At 40.3% G+C, this 22711-nt stretch overlaps 1 long non-coding RNA gene across 1 annotated transcript in view; it reads right to left on the reverse strand.

The window, feature by feature from the left end:
- Window positions 1-182: 182 nt before the first annotated feature.
- LOC148148304 (uncharacterized) overlaps window positions 183-22711 on the reverse strand; it is a 76822-nt gene continuing 54293 nt past the window's right edge. Inside the window, exons 4-6 of the long non-coding RNA XR_015759019.1 lie at window positions 10251-10590; window positions 4770-5005; window positions 183-1167 (exon numbers count right to left, since the gene is read on the reverse strand). This is a non-coding gene — a long non-coding RNA (uncharacterized LOC148148304). The remainder of the gene's footprint in view (window positions 1168-4769; window positions 5006-10250; window positions 10591-22711) is intronic.

The raw sequence follows: 22711 nt of genomic DNA on the forward strand, positions 1-22711 counted from the left end.
TATACTTTTTTTCAACCAAGATTGCTAAAGAGGCTTTGTGCCATGTTTTCTAGCATAGGCAATTCTCTGGTACAGACATAATAGTGGGTTTGTTTTATACTTATGGAGAAAGAAGAAGGGAACCTGGGTACATCAGATCCCTAAACAGATTGCACTCACCTGTTGGAAACTTCAAATGATCTTTATAGGCAGAGGCCCATCTATCAGGGAATCACCATTCAAGACTAACTATATGCATTTCCAATCAGGAGATGCAGATGCAGAGGTGTGCCATCTACTACAGGAATATTTGTCATTTACATGCACTATAAACTTGGCAATGCCAGCCATCTGCACGACTTTCCTTCTGCACAAGCTGCAATGTCATACTATGGGGACAATTCCCAGAAGAGGCAAGTAAGAGACTTTTTCTTAGTTCAAACTCATCCTTTTTTTTCTAAAATACACTTTATTCACAAAAATAATTTTTAATGTACATACATAGTTGTTAAAACAGTTCATCTCTGTACAGTCTTAGCATATGAAGAACAACCAAACAATGGAGTTTGACTTTCCCAAACATTCCAATTAACTCAAAGCATCTCTTATTTATGCAAGATATTATTTATGGATATTAACACCTGGAGGGTCCAATACCTGAACAGAATTCCATTGTACTTTTGCAAAAAGACCTGATGGTCTTTCCCCACTGTGCCTTGGTGGCAGCTACCCCAAGTTTTAGTGCGTCCCTCAGCATGTCGTCCTGGATCTTGGACTTTGCCAGTCTGCAAAACTCGGTTGGGGTCAACTCCTTGCTCTGGAAGACCAACACAACTTGGGCAGACCAAAGAGTATCTTTCACCAATTTCATGGTCCTCCAAGCACAGTTAAGGTTTGTCTTGGTATGTGGCCCAGGGAACAGACGAAAACACAGAGTCCAATACCATGGAGCTGCTCAGGATGAACCTTGACAAAAACTACTGCATCACTCTCCAGACTTCCTTTGCAAAGACACATTCCAGCAGGACATGTGTGCCAGTCTTTAACTCTCGCCGCAACTGCTTTGAGGACAGTGTGCGATGGGGCAGAGCTGTGAGTGGACCTGAAGGGTCTCACAGGTAGTGCCCTTCTCACCATCAGCTAAGCAATGTCTTGCTGCATGTTGGAAAGTTCTGGTGATGAAGCGTTCTACAAAATAAAATTGACAGTCTGGTCAGGGAACAACCCAACAAAGATCCACCCTCGTCTTTTCCCACAGGATCTCGAGAATGCTACATGCTGACCACTTCTTGAGTGGTCAAAGGTGCTTTTCTTTGCAAATTTCTCCACAAAGGATAGGCATCCAAATCAGTTTTTTTTTAAATCAAGGAGAGCACAAACATAGTCCTCCTACCACAAATTATGCAAAGTATCCAGCATTTAGGGACATCACAGATGTCAGCACATCCAAACTGCAGTGGGATAGCTTTGTCCTGGAAGAACCTGTTATTATTTCAGAAATATACTTTATATTTTTACATTGTTCCTACAGCAGTTCTGTTCTGTACAGTAGCAAATATTGGAGTTTGACTCTATTCAACAAACAAACCAAAGGCATTTCTTAAACAAAAACAGAAGCTGCTGGAAAAACTGAGCAGGTCTAAAAGCATCTGTGAAGAGAAATCAAAATTAACGTTTTGGGTCCGGTGACCCTTCCTCAAAAGGCATTTCTTATTTGTATACAACATAATTTGAGGCCCCAGGTGGTCCAATAACCGAACAATCTCCCATTTAATGTTGACTGAAAGACCTTAGATTGTGATCTTTCACCATAACTTCCACTTAACCAGGCACCAAATAAGGGGTTGGAGAGCTGCACCATTCCACCACTTGTCAGATTTGATTTCCTGTCTGTACATTTATCGTGTCTACTATTACACTAGTTTCCACATCTGTTTGTTACCTAAACAGACTGTACAAAGGTTCAAACTTTTATCAGAAATATTAGTGGTCTTTGTTAAAGACTACCATAAGATCAAGCACAACACGTGCATGACGCAGGTGACAGAAAATTAGATGCACTACTGATAAATGGCAAATCAGAATTAAAACAAAAACAGGATCGATGGAGAAGCTAAACTCATCCAGGGGACAGACCTGGAAAATTACGTTCCCTTCCTGCAATATTCTATTTTATTCTGTTCTTCTGAATAGGTAGAAAGACATGTACCGGAAGTCAGTTGACTCCTTCTTTAAATATGCAAATGGAGTTTTGCTGGTGGCTTTGGGCATGAACTGTTATTTTAATTCCAGGCATAAGCAAGAAGGCATTTGTGGATTTCCTGCCAGGCAGTGGAATTGGGACCAGAAGATCCTTAACTAAGTCATTTTTATAAAACCTTTTCTTGTTTACTTTCCTTGAAAGGCCTGAAGGTACAGGAGTGTTCCTCCAGGCCCCACAAAGAAAGTTTAGTCATCTCCTCCCTCTGGCTTTTCCCAGACAATGATTTAGATTAGATTACTTACAGTGTGGAAACAGGCCCTTCGGCCCAACAAGTCCACACCGACCCGCCGAAGCGCAACCCACCCATACCCCTACATTTACCCCTTACCTAACACTACGGGCAATTTAGCATGGCCAATTCACCTGACCTGCACATCTTTGGACTGTGGGAGGAAACCAGAGCACCCGGAGGAAACCCACACCGACATGGGGAGAACGTGCAAACTCCACACAGTCAGTCACCTGAGGCGGGAATTGAACTCTGGCGCTGTGAGGCAGCAGTGCTAACCACTGTGCCACCGTGCCACCCACAAATTCCTGACCATAGTCTTCTGCCACTTGCTTCACAACCGAGCCCATTGGCCTATTTCTGCTTCCTGCCAGTTTTGGGCCGACAGCATGTAAATGAGTCTCAGAAGTTGAGGTTCATGTTGTTAAAGTCAGATTGGATTACAACTCCCCTCAACTCTGGTCCCAATTTAAAATCAAGACTATAGTGATAATCTCAGGCTCCTGGTGAGAAGACATAAGGGGACTCCCTGGCAGAAAGCAAAGTTTCTACAATCAAATATATTATTCTCTACTCTTTAATAAGTCTTTATTATAATTTTTAAAAGTTTCAATTTAAGGAATGAAACTGTAAGTTTTAAATATAGGACTCCAGTGTTTCTGAATAAACCAAATGTGTTATACAATATGCATCACTGCTTTGGAAGAACAGAAAACTGAATCCAAATTATTTAGCCAGTTATTAATAATACTAATTAAATGTTGTTACACCAGTCACATCCAAGTATTATTATCCTTTAGGATCAATGTCCATGAGAGTTAGCATTCCCGTGAATTTACACTTCCTTGGCTAGGCTCTGATTGGAAATAGTCTTCCACTGAACTGACCAGCTTTCTGTAGATTTAAAATCTCCAAAGGAAAGAGAATTACTGTTGAAACTCAGTTCCTGCCTGTCCTTATGGAAAGTGCATTAAACTTACAGCAAAGTTACATTTCAGTTCATATATGTTCATATTAGTTTGTAAGGATTTTTAAAAAAAAATCATGCCTTTGTGGTACAAATATTCCTTTTGCACTATAAATACTTTAAGGGTAAAAACTGAGGACTGAACAATGAAAATACTTCAAGCTCACAGCAATGAAAAGTGAGCTCTTAATTAAATGAAAAGATTTTTTGTGGTATACAATCCATTGTTAAAAGTTGTTAAATAAAATTATTTTTAAAAAGATGCTTGCATCGATTTATGTTATTTGTGAGAACTATGGTAGAAGTATTCCCTGCTGAGTACTGTCAGAATTTTCTGTTTTTACTTGAAGAATTGCCCATTTGTTCCTCAGTAAAACACAAAGGTACACTCTAGAAAGAGACCTGTCGGGTATCCATGAAATTCTGGTTATGCTATGCTTTCTAGTACAATAAATTCTTTCATCTTCCTGCTCTTCCATATCTTACCTAAACAACTTTAAAATTGAATGTGATCTGCTGCTGTTGTGCTAGATGAGAATAGAATTGCAAGCCTGCTGAAATTATTTTTCTGTTGTTTGAATAATGAATCAAAATATTGTTTAGCATAATTAATTTTATACCTAAGTTTCAACTCTGTTCTCCCCATCTGCTTCCTTATATAATGTTCCAATTAATTTTAAAATAATCTCAAACAATACATCAGGGTTGCCATAATATTTTCATTGTTATTTTCTGATTTATAGGTTTTGTTATTTCCTTAGAGCATTTTGACATATATTACACACCTAATATATACAGTATGTACAACATAGCAATATGCATACATTGTGGTTATGTATTCTAAATAATTAAAACCCTGGAAAAATTTGTCAATAATCATAGTTTGATACTTGTATAAAATCATCACAATATTCAGGATCATTATGTGTTATAAAAACAATTTGTCTAGCTTTTCGTTTCTTATTCTCTGAACATCAACATGACTGCACAAGCATTAGCCTTAGTGGGCATTTTTTCTTTTCTTTTTCCTTCATGTGAGATTTTAGATTATCAGTGACATCATGTTAGTTGATTATGAAGACTGTCAAATCTTCTACATTTGTACACTAGCCAGCCCCCAGAAAATAAAATAAGAAACATTTTGGATGCACGAGAGCAGAACAAATTGTAAGATTTACCAACCAAAGTATCAGGTAACCTCAGAAATACACATGATATTAAATTTTGTAATTTACCTGATCAAATAATAAAAACTACCTATAGACAGAAAACATGACGGATGAATAAGAGGCTAATTTTATATAAAATAGGTGTGTTTTCGTTTTCCTTACTTGTTCATGGGATGTGCACTTTTGGACCATCCTGAAATGCTCTTGATAAAGTGGTGATGAGCTCTGTACTTGCACTGATGTTGTGTTGGTACAGCCACAGTACTCTTAGGAAGAGAGTTCCAACAGTTTGACCTTGTGACAGCGAAAGGCTATATAGTTTCAACTCAAGATGGTGAATGACTTGACGGGGAACTTGTAGGCGCAAATGTTTCCATGTTTTTGCTGACTTTGTCCTTCTAGATGATAGAGACAAAGGGTTTGGGAAGTGGCTTGACAAGTTGTTTTATGAATATTTCTACCTGTCTGTCAAACTTATTTACAGTTTCCATGACTTTTTTGTCAATATGCAACATTGGAATCTCATGTGTCTGATTCTTCTGTCATGATTACACCCTATGCAGAGGGCTATGCATCAAGTTTCTCAATTACTTGTCCAGCTGTCTCTCAATCTTGAATTCCATACAGATAATTTTGGAAATATGCCAAATTTTCTTTATTGAAATATAGCTATTTAGTTTATAATCTCAGTTGTTCAAAGGACTTCAAAATCAACCTATCTATACCTCCAATCCCACCAGAGTAATAAAGGATTGATCCACTTTTCCCTTGAATTGAGGCCTAACCAGTCCTTAGCCACCAACATCATCCTCTGCTTGTCCATACATTTCAAAACTTTTCTTACAACTCCACTCGCTTACTCCAAATACAAAGTGTGTCTATGGCAACTCGCATAGGCCCTACTTATGCTTGCTTTTTGTAAGATGGATGGAACATTTTTGTCATTCCTAGAGTCCTGTTTAATATTTGTTCCCCTCAAACAAAGTTCATCACTCACAGCAAACTCCTAGTGAGGAAGAAGAAAAAAATATTATAATCTGGCAAAGATTACTGGCAACTCAGAGGTTTGGAAAACTTTTAACAGCTAACAAAAGATAACAAGCAAAGATGGAGAAAAAAATAAGGGCAAACATGCAAGTAACTTAAGAATAGACAGTAAGAGCCTCTTTAAATAGAGTTAGACTGAAGGGGCTGTTTGTGTGCTGTAAGACTCTTAATGTATGAATCTATGATAAAAGGAAGATAGAGGCAACAGGGAACAAGAAGAGAAGACAGAGAATTGGGATAAAGGGGACATTTATAGGCAACATATAACGAAGAGAATGCCACAGGGATCAGTGCTGGAGACACAGTTATTTACAATATATATTAATGACTTGGGTGGTGCATGTGAATGTGCCATCTCCAAATTTGCTGATGACACAAAAATAGGAGGGAAGGCAAGTAGTGAGAATAATACAAGGAGTCTAGGGAGGGATTAAACAATTTAATGGAGTGGGTAAAAACTTAGCAGATTGAATATAATGTGGGAAAAGGTGAGTTTGTAAACTTTGGCAAGAAGAGCAGGAGCTCTGAAATTATTTAAATGGACAAAGACTGCAGAAAGCTTTATTTCAGAGGAAATGGAATATAAAACAGGGAGGTTTTACTAGAATTATACAAGGTACTGGAAAAACCACAGCTGGAATACTGTGAACAGTTTTGAGCCCTTTATCGAAGTAATATATTGACATTGGAGCAGTCTAGAAAAGGTTGACTAGGTTGATCCCAGGAAGGGAGAAATTTTCTTATGAGAAGAGGTTGAGTAGTTAGGCTAATACTCATTAAAAATATAGAGAATTAGAGGACATCTTATTGAAGCACATAAGATACTTCGGAGAGCTTGAAAGAGTAGATTCAGAGAGGTTGGATAGTCCAGGATTAGAGAACAATACCTCAGAGTAAGAAACTGTTGATTGAAGACAGAGATAAGGAGGAACTTTTCTCTCGGATGGTGGAAAATTTGTAGAATGCTTTACCACAGAGTGTTGTAGAGGCTGGGTTGTTAATTATCTTCAAAGCTGAGAAACAGCTTTTTAATCAGTAAGGAAATTAAAAATTATGGGGAAAAGATAGGAAGGTGGAGTTGAGGGTTATCAGATTAGGTATGATCTCATTAAATAGCAGAGTGGGCTGTCTGGGCCAAATGGCCTACTTCAGCTCTTACATTTTATGATCTTATGGTCTGACCAACATTAATGAAAACAAAGTATTTAGTCATTATTATATGGGTATTCGTGAAAGCTTGCAGTGTGCAGACTTTGCAGTGTTCATTTATTTCTACATTGCAAAGTGCTTAATTGACAGTAAAGTGCACTAGGATCCCTAAGGTCCCATCAAGTGCAATATAAATTTCCTTTTATTTTCCTTTCCTTTAGCTGATCATGAGCCCTTCTAATTCAGGACAGACTAGAGCAAATATCTGTTTGTTTTCATTCTACACAAAGAAAGAATTAGCCATAACCAAAATCAGAAATTGTTGGAAAATTTCAGAAGATCAGGAGGTATCTATGGAGAGAAAGCAGAGTCAATGTTTTAGGACTGATTGTAGCTAGGAAAAGATTGCTATATATGCTAGAGAAGAGGTAGGCGACGGGAAAAGAGTCAACAATAAATGGAGATGGAGCCCAGATAGAGAGAACAGCAGCTCCGGCAGACGAAGGAATGGGTAAAGATTGGCTGTTAATGGGGATGGTTAATGGCTGACAATGGGTTGTTTGTGTTAGCAGCTCATGAGATGACAGGGCCTTGGGTGGGTGGGGGTTTGGGATAAGGAGATGGGAGGAGGTGCTCAGACCCTAAAACCTTTGAACTCAATACTGAATCTGAAAGGTTGCAGAGTTCCCAAGAGGAAAATGAGGTGAAGTTCTTCCAGCTTGGGCTGAGCTTCACTGGAACACTGTAGCAAGCTTGAGACAGAGATGTTGGCTACAAACAACCCATTGTCAGCCACTAACGGTCCCCATTAGCAACTGACTTTTACCCATTCCTTATTCTGGCCAGCTGTTTTTCTCTCTATCTGGACTCCATTTCCATCAGCTACTTCTTCCCTTCTTGCCCTTCCTCCCACTTCTCTAGCATATATACCAACCTTTTCCTAGCTACAATCAGTTCTGAAGAAGTGGCCTCTGCACCCAAAATGTTGACTCTGCTTTCTCTCCACAGATGCTTCAGATCTTCTGAGTTTTTACAGTAATTTCTAATCTTGTTTCTGATTTCCAGCATCCACAGTTCTGTGGCTGTATGTTTAAAAGAATTAGCCGTGCTAATTGTGTATTTATATGATCAAAGCAACTAAATATGAGTAATATATATTACTCCCCAAACGTAACCCTGCCAGAACATTAAGAAATAATTAGATTTTTCCAAATTTTCCCTCACTATTTGCAATGAACATTCCTTTAACAATAATAAACCAAATTATCACATGACTCAGCGATCTTTGTTAAGAATCTTCTATTTGAGAAAAATATTGTAGCTTTGTTAGAAGAGAGCACCACCTGGTGGCATTTCTGTTGCTTATGTATATTTAAGAAGAAATTTTTAAAAGATTCCTATTAACCTGGATCTTGTAGAAATGTAATGGATTTTGGTATGGAATTGATCAGCATTTATATCACTATCTCTCTAAAGCTGGTAATAACTTCTGGAATTCACACACGCACTGAAAATTCAGAGATTCCTGTCAGTGATTCTTGCAGCTTTTTCACAAAGCATGCTGTTTAAATACTAAATACAAACTGAAAGAACTGATGATGATGTAAATCAGAAGCCAAAACAGAAATTGCTGGAAAAGCTCTACAGGTCTGGCAGCATTGTGGAGAGAAATCAGAGTAAATGTTTCAGGTCGAGTGACCCAAAAGAGTTAATCGACCTGAAATGTTAATTGTGATTTCTCTCCACAGATGCTGCCAGACCTGCAGAACTTTTCGAGCAATTGCTGTTTTGGCTTCTGATTTACATCATCGGCAGTTCTTTCAGTTTGTATTTAGTCTTGAACAATAACAATGTTTATCAACCAAAGTACGTTACATCACAGTAAAATATTTCACAGACTGCAAACCAGGAAATTAACTGGATTTTTTTTCTGAATTTGTACCGTGAGCCCAGTAAATGATTGGGATGTAGAATATAAATATTAGGAGCTGAAGCATCTTAAAAGTTTCTGTATTAAAAATACCTTTTATCAGTAAGGGAATAATTGACATTGCATAAATCCAAAAACTATTCTCCAAGGCCAGAGATGTTCTCCAGCAAGAAGTAAGTTTACTATAACAGTAGAAAAAAAAGTTACACCTAACTAATCATGCATTATGTTTTTGAAGGTGGCTTTTATCAGTGAGATTACAATGTAAAAGGGCAATTTCTAATCAATTCAGTGATTTCTAGTTCATTGAAGACTGTAGGGATTCAAACAGCATGCGCTGTGAAAAAGCTGCAAGAATCACTGACAGGAGTCTCTGAATTCATTCAGTTTAATTGTGCATGTACAAATTCCAAAAGTTGTTACCGGCTTTAGAGGAGTAGTGATATAAATGCTAACCAATTCCAGACCAAACTTCCTAACATTTCCACAAGATCCAGGTCAATAGGAATCTTTTTAAAAAAATCTGTTTTTGTTTGTTATTGGTCAATGCTGGGATATCTCTTCGACTTGCCATCAGATTCAAATTGTCATTGAGTAAAGTGCAATCCACACCATCAAGATCACTGAGTCTTTGTGGGCAGCTTTTTTTGAGGTTAGTGGCACCATTGCTTTGCCACTGACCCCTGAATCTAACCTACTGTATGTAAAATTGTCCACTTATTCATGCCTCAAGTTGTCTGTTGTAATTTGTGTTACAATCATGTGTGGTAGTAAATTAAGTCAAGCAAAAAGCAGTACGTAGGAGGTAAAATCAGAAGCATAATCTACATCACACCTACCAAGGCAATTTTGTCACATTCATGTTCCATCCCATGACTCATCTTCTTCCTGTCTCTTCATTTCTGTTTATCCCCACCTTTCTCACACCAATGAGCTTCCTCTCCTCTCTTCACTCTCATTTTTCATCTCATACCATTCTTCTTGCCCCCTCCCATCTGCATCCTCTCAATCTCTTGGACAGCATCTCAAGTTCTACACCTCCTTCTTCCTCTTCATTCACCATCTTTCTGCTATTTTGCTTAACTCTACTGCATTTCTCCTCTCCGGCTCTATGCTTCTCCTCAGCTCCTTTCTCACTTACTCTGCATCACATCACTCCTTCAAATTTATTTTCTCTAACTTCCCTGCCCGCGCGCCCCACACTGTATTTCCTCCCACCTCTTCCTATCTGCTTTCTCTCCTTTTCCCCATCCACTTTCAATTTTCTTGATCTGTAAGACTGTTGACCTTTGTCTTGACATATCATATGTAACGCAAGGAGAGACAATGTCTTAGAATTAGGGCTAGATTATGACATGGTGAGACCATAAATTATATAATGCTTGAGCGACCTGCATAACATTATCAAAATATGTGTACTATTCTAACAGAAAGGACAATCACATTAGAAATGTCAAAACGTTATTTACATAGGTACACAAGTGAAGATGCATTTAAAAATTGATAATATAACTAACATGTACATATATGGTGGCTCAGTGGTTAGCACTGCAGCCTCACAGCGCCAGGGACCCGGATTCGATTCCAGCCTCGAGTGACTCTCTGTGTGGAGTTTACACATTCTCCTGTGTCAGCGTGGGCTCTCTCCGGGTGCTCCAGTTTCTTCCCACAAGCCGAAGATGTGCAGGTTAGGTGAATTCGTCATGCTAAATTACCCATAGTGTTCAGGATTGAGTAGGCTAGGTGCATCAGTCAGGCGTAAATATAGGGTAGGGGAATGGGTCTAGGTGAGTTACTCTTTGCAGGGTCAGTGTGGACCTGTAGGGCCGAAGTGCCTGTTTCCACACTGTAGGGAATCTAAAAAAATTCAGAAGTAAGATAACCATTGTGTTATAGTCAAATATTTGAAAGAAGCAGGATTTCTTACCATCTGCATTGATTACTAATGTTACACTGTACAATGCATCAGTCTTAGTTTAATAAGATGCAAACGTTTGGATCAAAAACGTTGCAGCAATTGGTGAGTTTGTAATATATTATTTCCTGAAATGTCTAGTATTCAATACTGCACAGGCAGTATCTTTGGAATGGATTGCTTTGACATTGAAAAATAGTCAGCACAAAATCCCTGAAATAAAAGCTTACCCATGCTAAGCATGGACAATAAGTGGTGGGCAGCTTGTTCTAAAGAATTAAATCATCCTTAATATATTCTTAATAATTTTTTTAAAAGACAAAATTACAATGAATTCTAACTCTACACTGACACAGAGGTTCAAAATATTCTACCGATAAATTAAGATCAATCAGTTGTGCTGAATGACTTCATATTTAAAAACAATGAGCTCATTCTTGGGGCTAATTAAAAGGATTGTTAAAATTCAAATGAAGTATTGCAATAAACTTTTCAGTTTATAATAAAGGCAGCATCACACTTCCTCACAGTTTTCATTATTTGCTGCAAATGCTGCAGCAAAGGTGACTGATTTTCTTCAGGTTTAAACTGAATGTTAGACTGCAGAGAACAGGCATCTTTGGGCCTGGAAGAAGACCTGCCCACTCTCTCTCTCTCTCTCTTTTCCTCTCTCTCTCTCTCTCTCTCTCTCTCTTTCTGTGGCTCTAATTTGTTTACAGCTCCAAGCTGCTCAGCCACCCAAGAACTAATCACACAACTGTTAGCAAGAAAAATGCCATTGGTAACTGTCACCAGTCCACAAACCAATTAACTTCTTATCATCAAAAAGAGCTGCATCAGAACACACCCTTGGTTCGAGATCATATCTGCCATGGCTATCAGGTTACTTGCATTAAAAAACTGTATTCATTGTTCAAACACTATTCAAACATTTCTTTTTAATGTTAGTTCACAGCTTTAAAAACAGTGAAAAGACACAGTCCTTATACTTGAGTGGATGAATATTGCTTGCCACTTGTCAGCACACATCTGGATGATGTCCAGATCTTCATGCATTTGGGCACTGATTGCTTTGGTATCTGAGGAGTTACGATTGGTACTGAACATCATACAATTATTAGCAAATATCCCCACTTTCTTGCTTTATGATCAAGGCAGCATCATTGATAAAGCAGCTGAAGTTGCTTTCACCTAGGATACTATCGTAAAGAACTTCAGTAGGGGTGTCCTGAGATGACTGACCTCCAACGACCACAACCATCTTCTTTTGAGCCAGGTTTGACAAGAGAAAGTGTTTTCCCCCCAATTCCCACTGACTAGTTTTGTAATGATTCCTCGTTACCATACTAAATCAAATGGAGCCTTGATGGCAAAGGCAGTTACTTTCATTTCCCCTTCAGAGTTCATCTGTTTTGTCCATATTTAAACCAAGGCTCAATTGAGTACTTCAAACTAAGTATCAGTGTGCGGGTTATTGCTAAGCAAGAGTTACTTAATAGTACTTTTGGTGACACCTTCCATCATTTTATTGATGATCGAGAGTAGATTAATGGGGCGGTGTAATTGGCCAGTTGAATTTGTCATGCTTTGTGTGTGCAGGACATACCTGGGAAATTTTCCACATTGTTGGGTAGCTGGAATATTACTCTTAATTTAGGGAATGCCAATTGAATCTTAACTTGGTAATGACTTGATGCAAGTCCTGGTGGTATAAATGTACTTTATCTGATTAATTTTCCTTTATATAATCCTGGAAATCAACAGCATCATGATAATCTTTAGTCAGAAGCTTTCACACCTTCACACAGTTGTTTTTCTGAGGCATCTGAATCAACCAAAAGAAACATTCTTTGCAACATTTTCCCTTCTTCTTCCTTCTTCAGAGACCACAATTTTCCCTCCTACGTGGTCAACAATGCCCTCCAGTGCATCTCTTCCACTTCCTGCACCTCTACCCTTGAACTCCATCCCTCCAATCACAACAAGGACAGAATCCCCCTAGTCCTCATCTTCCACCCCACCACCCTCCGGCTACATCGCATCATCCTCCACGATTTCCGCCACCTACAAACAGACCCCACCACCAGGGATATATTTCCCTCCACACCCCCATCTGTTCTGGAGAGACCATTATCTCCATGACTACCTTATTAGGTCCACCACACCCCCCAAGAAGTGCAAAACCAATGCCAGACCTCTCCCAACATCTCCGTCCAACGCCCCAAAGGATCATTCCACATCCAACAGAGATTTACCTGTATTTCCACACACGTAATCTACTGTGTCTTTTGCTCTTGATGTGGTCTACTCTACACTGGGGAGACAGGATGCCAACTTGTGGAACATTTCAGAGAACATCTCTGGGACACTCACACTAAACAACCCCACTGCCCTGTTGCCAAACACTTTAACTCCCCCACCCTCTCCGCCATGGACATGCAAGTCCTGGGCCTCCTCCACTGCCGAACTTTAGCCACACGATGCCTGGAGGAAGAACACCTCATCTTCCGCCTTGGGACCCACCAACTACACAGGATTGATGCAGATTTCACCAGCTTCCCCATTTCCCTTTCCCCACCTTATCCCAGATCCAACCTTCCAACTTTGCAACACCCTCTTGAATTGTCCTACCTGTCCATTTTCCTTCCCACCTATCCACTCCACCCTCCTGTCCAACCTATTACCTTCATCCCCATCTGCATCTACCTATCGCATTCCCAGCTACCTTCCCCCCCCCCCCCCCCCCCCCAGCCCCAACACTCTCCCATTTATCTCTCAGACCCTTGGGCTATTACCTTCACCCACCCCCACCCTCTCATTCCTGATGAAGAGCTTATGCTCGAAATGTCACTTCTCCTGCTCCTTGGATGCTATCTGACCAGCTGTGCTTTTTCAGCAGAATCTGCAGTCCTCACTTCCTCCTAACATTTTCATATATGTTTGCTATTTTCTTCAAGTTGACTACAAGTGCATCTATCATAGGAGTAAAACATTTTACACCAAACTTATTAATGGAAAAAAATGTTTAATCAATATTTGCTGCATAATTTATTCAATGAAAGCATTTGGGCGACACGGTGGCACGGTGGTTAGCACTGCTGCCTCACAGCGCCAGAGACCCGGGTTCAATTCCCGCCTCAGGCGACTGACTGTGTGGAGTTTGCACGTTCTCCCTGTGTCTGCGTGGGTTTCCTCCGGGTGCTCTGGTTTCCTCCCACAGTCCAAAGATGTGCAGGCCAGGTGAATTGGCCATGCTAAATTGCCCGTAGTGTTAGGTAAGGGGTAAAGGTAGGGGTATGGGTGGGTTGCGCTTCGGCGGGGCGGTGTGGACTTGTTGGGCCGAAGGGCCTGTTTCCACACTGTAAGTAATCTAATCTAATCTAATCTAATCTAATCTAATCTAATTTGCTTTACACATCATGGTATCTCCTTTGTTTAAAAGTGTGAAATGCATTTTATCACATGCATAAATGCAAATAAATTTATCCACTTTTATGCGTTTCAAGACATCCAGCACGTCCTCCTCTGTAATATGGACATTTTTCAAGATATCACCATCTATTTCCCTACATTCTATATCTTCCATGTTCTTTTCCACAGTAAACAGAGGCAAAATACTCATTTAGTATCTCCCCCATCTCCTGCGGTTCCACATAAAGGCCGTCTTGCTGATATTTGAGGAGTCCTATTCTCTCCCTAATTACCCTTTTGTCCTTAATGTATTTGTAAAAGCCCTTTGAATTCTCCTTAACTCTATTTGCCAAAGCTCATGTCCCCTTTTTGCCCTCCTAAACTCCCTCTTAAGTATACTCCTACTGCCTTTATATTCTGCTAGGGATTCATTCGATCTATCCTGTCTATACCTGACATATGCTTCCTTCTTTTCCTTAAACAAACACTCAATTTCCTTCATTATCCAGCATTCCCTACACCTACCTGCCTTTCCTTTCAACCTAAAAGGAATATATTGTCTCTGGACTCTTGTTATCTCATTTCTGAAGCCTTCCCATTTTCCAGCTGTCCCTTTACCTGCGAACATCTGTCCCCAATCAGCTTTTGGAAGTTCTTGCTTAATACCGTCAAAATTAGACTTCCTCCAATGTAGAACTCAAACTTTTAGATCTGATCTATCCTTTTCTGTCACTATTTTAAAACTAATAGAATTATGGTTGCTGGCCCCAAAGTGCTCCCCCACTCACACCTCAGTCAACTGCCCTGCCTTATTTCCCAAGAATAGGTCAAGGTTTGCACGTTCTGTAGTATGTACACCCACATATTGAGTCAGAAAATTTTCTTGGACACACTTAACAAATTCTACTCCATCTAAACCCTTAACACTATGGCAGTCCAAGTCTATGTTTGAAAAATTACAATCCCCTACCATAACTAACTTACTATTCTTACAGATAACTGAGATCTACTTACAACTCAGTTTCTCAATTTCCCTCTGACTATTCGGGGATCTATAATACAATCCCAATAAGGTGATCATCCCTTTCTTATTTCTCAGTTCAACCCAAATAACTTCCCTGGATATAATTCTGGGAATATCTTCCCTCAACACAGCTGTAATGCTATCCTTTATCCAAAATGCCACTCCCCCTCCTCTCTTGCCTTTCTGTAGCATTGTACCTTGGAACATTAAGCTGCCAGTCCGGTCCATCCCTGAGCCATATTTCTGTAATTGCTATGATATCCTAGTACCATGTTCCTAACCATGCCCTGAATTTACCTGCCTTCCCTGTTAGGCCTCTTGCATTGAAATAAATGAAATTTAATTTATCAGTCCTACTTTGTTCTCTGCTTTGTCCCTGCCTGCCCTGACTGTTTGACTCACTTCCTGTGACCAGTGGATGCCACAAGGATCGGTGCTGGGTCCACTACCTTTTGTCATTTATATAAATAATTTGGATGTGAGCATAAGAGGTATAATTCGTAACTTTGCAGATGACACCAAAATTGGAGGTGCAGTGGACAGCGCAGCAGGTTACCTCAGATTACAACAGGATCTTGATCAGATGGGCCAATGGGCTGAGAAATGGCAGATGGAGTATAATTTAGATAAATGTGAGGTGCTGCATTTTGCAAAAGCAAATCTTAGCAGGACTTATACACTTAATCGTAAGGTCCTAGGGAATGTTGCTGAACAAAGAGACCTTGGAGTGCAGGCTCATAGCTCCTTGAAGGATTGTGAAGAAGGCATTTGGTATGCTTTCCTTTATTGGTCAGAGCATTGAGTATAAGGATTGGGAGGTCATGTTGCAGCTGTACTGGACATTGGTTAGGCCACTTTTGGAATATTGCATGCAAATTTGGTCTCCTTCCTACTGGAAGGATGTTGTGAAACTTGAAAGGGTTCATAAAAGATTTACAAGGATGTTGCTTGGGTTGGATGAATTGAGCTATAGGGAGGGGTTGAATAGGCTGTTTTCCCTGGAGTGTCAGAGGCTGAGAGGTGACCTTATAGAGCTTTATAAAATCATGAGGGCATGGATAGGATAAATAAACAAAATCGCTTCCCTGGGGTGGAGGGGGGTCCAGAACTAGAGGGCATAGGTTTAGGCTCAGAAAACAAAGAGATAAAAGAGACCTAAGGGGCAACTTCTTCATGCAGAGGGTGGTATGTGTATGGAATAGTGGTGGTGATGAGTGGTGGAGGTTAGTACAATTGCAACATTTAAAAGGCATCTGGATGGATATATGAATAGGAAAGGTTTGGAGGGATAAGGGCTGCGTTCTGTCAGGTGGGACTAGATTGGGTTGGGATATCTAGTCAGCATGGACGAGTTGGACTGAATGGTCTGTTTCTGTGCTGTACATCTCTATGACTCTCTGATTCTTACCCTTATTTTGCAATTTTGCTTCCAAATACTTGGATAGTTTTGACTCTAATTAGACATGATCACATCAACTCTTTTGTGTATGGCCATTAAACTGTAAAGAACAATTAAAGTGAAGCAGATCCTTATTCAATTGGTGTTGAAACTGAGAAGTCAAAAGATATGATAGAAGAGGATTAAACATTATGGTAGTGTAATGGATATTTTTATAGAATAGTAATATGCTAACCTAATAATCTGGAAAAAAATTGTTTTCAAGTTTCACTGTAGCAGTTTTGTGAATTCAAAATAAGTTGCAAAATTTTGGATTGAAAATTAATATCAGTTATGGTGACCATTAAGATATTACATGGTCATAAAACTCCACTTGGCTCACTAATGTCCTTTAGGATCATTTATTGGATCTGACTGAGATGGCATAACACCCATGGAGCCATATGAATACCAGGAGAAGCACCTAAAAGTCATGAGCTAACATGGTGAAGCTATAACACAAGGAGGACTTATAATAGATACTTTTCTAAGTATTGTTAATTAACCTGTGAAACAACGCAATTGTACATCTTTCCCCAGTAGAGCTACCCATGGCCATAATTTTCAATTTTGGAATTTAAGTGTGGTGGTGGGCATCCGAGACAGCATTATTTCTGCGATGGGCTGTGGCCAGGCATTTGGAGTAATCGTCCACTGCTCAAGACATTTTGTATGCAATGGAATTTTGCCGCAACTGAAACAGTGAATCATGTGGGTGATAGGTGAAGGTTCTCACCACCAATCGCATCTTCCAGAGCTTTTGTTTCTAGCACTGTATTTGAAGGCCACCTGGGCAGCACGTCATTCACTGAAGCCCAAGAACTTGACAACAGCCTCTGGTTGTCAACCCCACCCTCCCTGGAGATATCTGCCAAATGCCAGAAAGTGACTTCTCATTTCATGGACGCCTCACTCAAAAACCACACAGCTGCACTTGAGGTTCCAAGCTCACTGATCGGGCTGCAGAGCTTAGAGGAAACAGTGCTCCATAGGTGCCCTTTTTCTCCACCCCTCGTTTGCTGGGTACTTCGTTGCCTGCCACAAATCAACTGGAGGAGGATGCTCCTGCAGGAGGTCTCACCAGCCTGCAGCCCAAGATCACAGAGGACACTTGCCAAAGTTTTCAAAGTTACCAGGACCTCCTAGTTAGCAGGCTCCCTCCACCTCAGCTACTATACATGTCAGGCCTGCACCCAGACACAATGGAAGATAAAGGAAGAAGAAATCCTTTTCAGGGCACCTCAGTGAAATGGGTGTTTTATTCATGTATAGAAATGTTATACCGCATCTATTTACTTTGCCATAACCAGGTGAGATGGGGAATTGCCCCTTTTTTTAATCCCCTCTCAATAGGTCACAACAAATTTTTTTTTAACCACACAATGAAAACATAATTAATAGGTCAAAAGAAGAAATCAAATTAAAAGATTTTGAGGAAAGAGGAATTTTATTACCAATTGCATCCCCACAAAATAAAATAAATGCAATTGCACATACACAAATAATAAGGCTAAAAATAGAAGATTGTCTGGTGAGTAGATAAAGGTAAATTTGGCATAGTCTTATCAAGTAATCGGGCTCCTCTCTCAAGATCAAGAGACAACTGATATTGGTTGAACCTGAGGGTCACCAGCCTCATGCAAGGGCAGAGGTAAAGAAGTACAATCTGTCATGGTAACCTCAGCTGGTGCAGGAATTAAACGCACACTGTTGGTTTCATGCTGCATGGCAATCCAGCTGTCTAGCCAACTGAATATCAATGGACAATACAGTTTTTAAAAAACTTTAGAGTCTTACATTTGAAACCAGGGACCAGTTGTTTAATTGTTGATTCATGTTCTGTAACTGTGGCAAAGTTTGTAGAATTTGGCTTCTCATGATGGTTATTGTCCCTCTGTGCTTTTTCAACAGACTCTGATAGTGAGGTTGAAAGGCAGGGAGAGAGAAGCTTGCAGTGTTCTTGCTATTATCATTTCATATTTCATTTTCTTTCTTTTTTGCTGCTCAAAGCAGCTGTTGTTACATATCCATTTGTATACTCCTGAGTCTGTTCTAATGTCCTGGCAATCTTTCATTCCCAATTTGTGAATTGATCATGCAAATACCAGCTAAACAAGAATGTGAATTTCCTGACACTGACTCAGTTGGCTGGTTTCAGTCTTTAAATAACAAGATAATTTCGATGTAGGTGATTTCATTTATTTGATTTGGATTTCATAGAGTTGCATTAATCTATGGCCAAGTGATCACAACAGCCTGTCAGTTCAGTATTTGTTTGGGTAATCCAAGATGGAGGATGGGAAAAATTTCTGGCTGTAACAGCTGCTCCTTTTTTGAGGTATTTTAGGTGGTAGAGGTGATTTCCTCAAATTCCAGGAGCAGCAATTACTGTTTTATACGCTGTTGCATTGTTTTGGAACTTTGGGGGGAAAAAAGGCAAAACAACAGCAATTTTAAAAGGGAGAAGAACAGACAAAGGAAGCACATGGAGAGGTCATTGCAGGAGAGAAAGAGAGAGAGAGAGAACCTGCACAGTTACTGCCTTTGCTGTTTGAATTCATGTATCGCTGGACATCAGAGTGCGTCTGGAAAAATTAACAACTGATCTTGGAGGAACTGTAGGGCGAAGTTCACAGCACAGAATCAGATAAGTTAATCGTTGCTTTAAGTGTGGCCTACAGAGAATCTGCAGTAGTGAGTAGAGTGAGTTCCTTCTTGATTATATGTTTTGGAGATATGTCTCTTGATTAAACTTAAAATGTAAGCCATAACGATTAATTTAACCTGGGGCAGTATTTGTAGAGGAATAAGATGGTGTGATTTTCTGGGTCTGTAGATTGTGAAGGAGCAAAAATGGCCTTTAATAGAGTGATATGCACTTCTTGTCAGATGTGGGAGTTTAAAAAGAGTTTGAGGGTTACTGTGGATTATGTCTGCCATAAATGCTGTTGGCTGCAAATCTTATCAGATCAAATGGAGCGGTTAGAGAGACAGTTAGAAGCAATGTGGAATTTGTAACAGCAATATTATGTGATGGATGGTAGTTATAGGAAAGGGTAAAGTCTCAGATACAGTCAAATAGATGGATTAACTCCAGGAAAGGTATGGAGAGGTAGGCAGCTAGTGCAGGAGTCTTTTGTGGATATACCCATTTCAAATGGGTATGCTGTTTTGGAAAATGTAGGGGATGATGGATTCTCTGGGGAATGTAGCACGAACAGCCAAGCTTCTGGTATTGAGACTGGCTCTAATGCAATGAGGAGTACGTCAGCATCCAAGAGATCAATTGTGTTAGGGGATTCTCCAGTCTGAGGTACAGACAGACATTTCTGTGGTCAGCAGCGAAAAAGCAGAATGGTGTTTTGCTTCCCTGGTGCCAGGATCAAGGATGTCTCAGAGAGGGTGCAGAATGTTCTCAAGGGGGAGAGGGGCCAGTAAGAGGTCATTGTCCACATTGAAACCAAAGATATAGAAAGGGAAACAGTTGAGATTCTGAAGGGAGATTACAGAGTTAGGCAGAAATTTAAAAAGGAGGTCCTCAAGGGTAGTAATATCTGGATTACTCCCGGTGCTACGAGCTAGTGAGGGCAGGAATAGGAGGATAGAGCAGATGAATGCATGGCTGAGGAGCTGGTGTATGGGAGAGGGATTCACATTTTTGGATCATTGGAATCTCTTTTGGGGTAAAAGTGACCTGTACAAGAAGGACAGATTGCACATAAATTGGAAGGGGACTAATATACTGGCAGGGAAATTTGCTGGAGCTGCTCAGGAAGATTTAAACTAGTAAGGTGGTGGGGGGGGGGGGGGGGGGATTGGGACCCAGGGAGATACTGAGGAAAGAGATCAATCTGAGACTGGTACAGTGAGAACAGAAGCGAGTCAAACAGTCAGGGCAGGCTGGGACAAGGTAGGACTAATAAATTAAACTGCATTTATTTCAATGCAAGGGGCCTAACAGGGAAGGCAGATGAACTCAGGGCATGGTTAGGAACATGGGACTGGGATATCATAGCAATTACAGAAACATGGCTCAGGAATGAGCAAGACTGGCAGCTTAATGTTCCAGGATACAAATGCTACAGGAAGGATAGAAAGGGAGGCATGAGAGGAGGGGGGGGTGGCATTTTTGATAAGGGATAGCATTACATCTGTGCTGAGGGAGGATATTCCTGGAAATACATCCAGGGAAGTTATTTGGTTGGAACTGAGAAATAAGAAAGGGGTGATCACCTTATTGGGATTGTATTATAGACCCCCCCAATAGTCAGAGGGAAATTGAGAAACAAACCTGTAAGGAGATCTCAGCTATCTGTAAGAATAATAGGGTAGTTATGGTAGGAGATTTTAACTTTCCAAACATCAACTGGGACTGCCACAGTGTGAAGGATTTAGATGGAGAGGAATTTGTTAAGTGTGTACAAGGGAATTTTCTGATTCAGTATGTGGATGTACCTACTAGAGAAGGTGCAAAACTTGACCTACTCTTGGGAAATAAGGCAGAGCAGGTGACTGAGGTGTCAGTGGGGGAGCACTTTAGGGCCAGCGACCATAATTCTATGAGATTTGAAATAGTGATGGAAAAGGATAGACCAGATCTAAAAGTTTAAGTTCTACATTGGAGAAAGGCCAATTTTGAGGGTATTAGGCAAGAACATTCGAAAACTGTTTGGGGGCAGATGTTCGCAGGTAAAGGGATGGCTGGAAAATGAGAAGCCTTCAGAAATGAGATAACGAGAATCCAGAGAAAGTATATTCCTGTTAGGGTGAAAGGAAAGGCTGGTCGGCATAGGGAATGTGGGATGACTAAAGAAATTGAGGGTTTGGTTAAGAAAAAGGAAGTATATGTCAGGTATAGACAGGATAGATCAAGTGAATCCTTAGAAGGGTATAAAGGAAGTAGGAGTATACTTAAGAGGGAAATCAGGAGTGCAAAAAGGGGACATGAGATAGCTTTGGCAAATAGAACTAAGGAGAATCCAAAGAGTTTTTACAAATACATTAAGGACAAAAGGGTAACTAGGGAGAGAATAGGGACCCTCAAAGATCAGCAAGGCAGCCTTTGTGTGGAGCTGCAGAAAAATGGGGGAGATACTAAATGAGTGTTTTGCATCAGTATTTACTGTGGAAAAGGATATGGAAGATATAGACTGTAGGGAAATAGATGGTGACATCTTGCAAAATATCCATATTACAGAGGAGGAAGTGCTGGATGTATTGAAACGGGTAAAGGTGGATAAATCCCCAGGACCTGATCAGGTGTACCCTAGAACTCTGTGTGAAGCTAGAGAAGCGATTGCTGGGTCTCTTGCTGAGATATTTGTATCATCAATAGTCACAGGTGAGGTGCCAGAAGACTGGAGGTTGGCAAATGTGGTGCCACTGTTTAAGAAGGGCGGTAAAGACAAGACAGGGAACTATAGACCAGTGAGCCTGAAGTCAGTGGTGGACAAGTTGTTGGAGGAAATCCTGAGGGACAGGATGTACATGTATTTGGAAAGGCAAGGACTGATTAGGGATAGTCAACATGGTTTTGTGCGTGGGCAATCATGTCTCACAAATGTGATTGAGTTTTTTTGAGGAAATAACAAAGAGGATTGATGAGGGCAGAGCGGTAGATGTGATCTATATGGACTTCAGTAAGGCGTTCAGCAAGGTTCCCCATGGGAGACTGATTACTAAGGTTAGATCTCATGGAATACAGGGAGAACTTGCCATTTGGATACAGAACTGGGTCGAAGGTAGAAGACAGAGGGTAGTGGTGGAGGGTTGTTTTTCAGACTGGAGGCCTGTGACCAGTGGGGTGCCACAAGAATTGGTGCGGGGTCCTCTACGTTTTGTCATTTACATAAATGATTTGGATGAGAACATAAGAGGTACAGTTAGTAAGTTTGCAGATGACACCAAAATTGGAGGTGTAGTGGACAGCGAAGAGGGTTACCTCAGATTACAACAGGATCTTGACCAGATGGGCCAATGGCCTGAGAAGTGGCAGATGGGGTTTAATTCAGATAAATGCGAGGTGCTGCATTTTGGGAAAGCAAATCTTAGCAGGACTTATACATTTAATGCTGAAAATGTGTTGCATCCAGGGAACAGGAGAATCGACGTTTCGGGCATAAGCCCTTCTTCAGGAAACTTTCTCCTCAAAGATTATACATTTAATGGTAAGGTCCTAGGGAGTGTTGCT

Source organism: Chiloscyllium plagiosum, unplaced genomic scaffold, assembly GCF_037043375.1.
Source record: "Chiloscyllium plagiosum isolate Xiang-an unplaced genomic scaffold, Cpla_swu_hap1 HiC_scaffold_13, whole genome shotgun sequence".
Classification (NCBI taxonomy): domain Eukaryota; kingdom Metazoa; phylum Chordata; class Chondrichthyes; order Orectolobiformes; family Hemiscylliidae; genus Chiloscyllium; species Chiloscyllium plagiosum.